At 46.5% G+C, this 4,212-nt stretch overlaps 1 pseudogene; it reads left to right on the top strand.

The window, feature by feature from the left end:
• The first annotated feature begins 3,089 nt into the window (after positions 1 to 3,089).
• Positions 3,090 to 3,207, top strand: LOC126229661 (5S ribosomal RNA; annotated as a pseudogene).
• Positions 3,208 to 4,212: the final 1,005 nt, after the last annotated feature.

Below are 4,212 nucleotides of genomic sequence, written 5' to 3'. Positions count from 1 at the left end.
TAACACGCTGTTCTTTCTGTACACTCAACATTTTCCGACGCACAGACAAAACGTCAACTACTTAAAACAGACGCCACGGGCAGACTGAGTGCAGGAGGCAGATGAAACTCGAGCAGTAGGCGGAGCGAGAGTCACGTGACAGGCCACGTGACTTTCAGCCTTATTGCATTCGTTTTATTGTTTCACCAGTACTAGTCCGGTTTTTTTTCTAGCCACACCTCGTATTTTGCACTTAAAAAGGCAAATGACATTTAGTGAGACAATAAAAAAGGAATTTTTGCATGCAATATCCCTATATGAGCAATCTAAACAAAACAAGTATGAGACGCTCAAATGCTTAAATGAGGCATTGCGGCTGTTTACTGAAACAAAGGTTAGCAAACAGGCGACGTGTTCAAAACCTTTGAGATGACAAGGAAACGCGATACCGCTGTAATGAGCTGACCGTGCCCTCAGATGCTGCCTAAAATTGGAGCATTGGTACAACTAGGACTCACTCTGTTGCCACGATGTCTGGGTGATTTACTCCACAGCTGACCGAATTCATTTCTGTATTCAGTCGATGCTGAGCTGTGCAGGGCCCTGTAAGCAGTAACCGGCCTCTTACTTCTCTCGTGTCACAACGATGCCTGAATGCACATTACACAATACAGCAATAAATATCACTGCTGAGAGCGTGTTTTCCCAAGTCGCCTGCCAAACGACTCATGTCATGGGTCTGATGCAGTGGTCTCGGCTGCTACGTGGTGCATTTGACACAGCAATCTCACTAATGGGAATGATCGATGACAAGATCTCAGTTCACACGCACCTTTCACCTTTTTTTTTTTCAGATAAGGCGATATTCTGTGAAACATTGCCTTCCTCGCCCGGAGCGAGGTGGCTACGAAGGCTCCGGTAACACGCTGGACTCGCATTCGGGACTTCCACGGATAAAATCCCCATCCGGCCGTACCGATTTAGGTTTTTTGCAGTTTCCCTAAGCGCCTAATCAAAACGTCAAGATGATTTACTTGAAGTGATCAAAGATGGTTTACTTCAAGTGATCAGGTGTGATATCCATCCCTATACTCCCTCCAGTCCTATGTCGTGCTCCGTCCCTGACAACGTAGTCGCCGATCTTACCTTGAACTAGACTGTCGAACCAGACTGTCGAACCAGACTTTCGGACCAGACGTCTTTGAACTAAAAGCCAGCTATACTTGTCGTCACCGACTGTAAGTGAACAAGGTGCAGTCGACTGACAGTTTGTCCATTGGTTTACTCTAGACTCCATTCAGTTTGGACTGGGGCAGAACATGTCCATCATGTGAACCATCCAATGTCTTTGATAATGATGGTAGAACGTATACAACTATCTGTTTTACCATCTAGAGGTTTTCTGCCATACCAGTTTAGTACCAGCGAAGTCGTAGGCTTAGCGAAATTTTGCTAATGATTTACATCTATGTAAGAAGTAGAAGATGTGCATGCACAGTTTCCAGGTTGTATACTGCTGACGAAGTCACGCGACCAGCCGGATGGAGCCCCAAGAAGAAGCCACTACGAGCAGATTTTGTTTCCCAAAGGTGCTGAAAATTTCAGAGAAAAACTCTCACAGATGTCAGACCACTTTGCCACTACAATCGCAGGAGACAATCGCTGCATTACAATGTAATCGTTAGCCGATGTTCTCGATTCCTAAGGCTGCCTCGCCATTAAACGTAAGACAACTGCGATATGGAAACGAGCGTACGGCATTGTGGGCCTGGAGACTCCCATTCGGGGAAGTTCGGCCGCCGAGGTCAAGTACTTACTGCATTCGACGCCACATTGGGCGACCTGCGCGTCGGAGATGGGGATGAAATGATGATGAGGACAACACAATACCCAGTCCCTGAGCGGAAAAAATCTCCTGCCCCATCCGGGAATCGAACCCGGGCCCCTTGGCGTGGCATTCCTCCGCGCTGACCACTCAACTAACGGAGGAGTACAGTTGCGACAAAAGTACTTAGTTTGTCTTGCACAGAAACGTACAGCCCGTAGATATTTTGTAAAAATGTCTTGATTAATGAAAGGAAAGGAAAAGTGAAAGTGCGTGGAATTTTGTGGACTGGTGAATCATGAAATGAACTGTTACATACTTCTGCCTCTACTGAAGCTGACGATCTTGCATCATAGCAATTAACAGAATATGGATTTAATCCAAACTTAGGGTTTTAGTCAAAGATATGTCCCCTGAATTGTCATCTTCCTTGGCTAGGTAGGCAACAACTTCATTACTGCTAGTCATATTAGTGCTTTCATCCTAGCGAACAGATTTATCTTCTTCAGGAATATTATAGAACACTCTGAAGGGCTGTAAACTAAAAAATCAGAATGCAAATGTCGAACCACTATCAAAACTAAGAATAACTTTTACTATCACGTGAAATGTGCATTACAATGAAACACTCTCGCAATTCGTAGATCGGTTAACTGTATACTGTAGGAGTTGAAATGTTATGTTAGGATGTTGTCATTTTACACTCATGTTGCTACGTTAGTCGTTTGTAATTTTGTGTCGCTAGGTAGCGTGATAACAAATAATGATGTTACACTAAAGTACCTTACACATTAATGGCTCAATTGTAAAAAATAAAAAAATAAAAAAAATTCAGAAATAAACTTTGAAATCATGCGAGTAAAAGTTGCCTGCCTTATACTACAACGGTCCTTTGCTTTCTTTAAAAACAATTCGTACAGTACTTGCGGTGTGCAGTGACAATAAAATTTTAAAACAAAAATAAAAAACAACTTTCGATGAATTGCTTTTAAATCCCATAAATATGACATGTACACCGCAGAATAAAAAAAAAATTGGCCGTATATTACTTATATGACGATATTGTTTCTTTATGAAACCTTGTACACTCATCAGCCAGAACATTACGGCAACCGACCTACTATCGATGTAAACTGCCCATGAGATAGCAGTGTCACCTGGCGACGAATGACCGCTAGTCAGATACACGCACGGTGCATATACTATTAGTAAGCGTGCTGCTCGTGTGTAGAATGGGGAAGGCGCGCGATCTCTCTGAGTTTGACTGAGTGCAGATTCTGAAGGGGCCAACGGTCTTGCTGCAGTGGTAACACCGGTTCCCGTCAGATCACTGACGTTAAGCGATGTCGGGCTGGGCTAGTACTTGGATGGGTGACCATCCGGTTTGCCGAGCGCTGTTGGCAAGCGGGGTGCACTCAGCCCTTGTGAGGCAAACTTAGGAGCTACTTGATTGAGAAGTAGCGGCTCCGGTCTCGGAAACTGACATACGGCCGCGAGAGCGGTGTGCTGACCACATGCCACTCCATATCCTCATCCAGTGACACCTGTGATCTGAGGATGACACGGCGGCCGGTCGGTGCCGTTGGGCCTTCATGGCCAGTTCGGGAGGAGATTCTGAAGTCCCGGAGGCTCGGCGTAAGCATTTCGGAAATGCACGACTTCACGGGTGTTCGAAGACTGCTGTGGTGAATATCTTCAACACGTGGCGAAACCAAGGTGAAACCACGTCCAGATGTCATGGGGTTGGGCAGCCACCCCCGTTATAGACGTCGGACGTCGTAGGCTGGGCAGACTGTAAATCAGGACAGGCGGCGGCGAACTGTGGCAGAACTAGTATCTGACTTCAATGCTGGGCAGAGAGCAAGTGTGCCTGAACACACAGTTCACCGAACACTCCTAACGATGGACCTCTGCGGTGTACAACCCATGCATGTCCAATGTTAACCCGACGACATCGACAACTACTGCGACTAAAATGGACGCGTGACTATGGAAACTGGCCGTTGGCGTAGTGGCAGAGCGTTGCATGGTCTGATGAATCCCGATACCTTCTTCTTCGTGCCTATGGGAGGATGCGAATCTGTCGGCTTCCAGGGGAACAGCTGCTTGACACTTGTAATGCAGGACGGAGACAAGCTGATGGCTGCTCCATCATGCTCTGGGGGGACATTCACGTGGACATCCATGGAGGTCCAGTGGGGCTCGTGCAAGGCACCATGACGGCCAAGGAGTATCGTACACTTGTTGCAGACCATCTAAGCCCCTTCATGATGATCATGTTTCCCGACGGCAGTGGTATTTTTCAACAAGATAATGCGCCAGTTCACAAGGCCAAGAGTGTGATGGAGTGGTTCGAGGAACACAGTGTCGAGTTTCAATTGATGTGCTGGCCCCCAACTCGCCAGATC

Source organism: Schistocerca nitens, unplaced genomic scaffold, assembly GCF_023898315.1.
Source record: "Schistocerca nitens isolate TAMUIC-IGC-003100 unplaced genomic scaffold, iqSchNite1.1 HiC_scaffold_377, whole genome shotgun sequence".
NCBI lineage: Eukaryota > Metazoa > Arthropoda > Insecta > Orthoptera > Acrididae > Schistocerca > Schistocerca nitens.
This window is presented reverse-complemented; position numbering and strand designations above follow the sequence as displayed.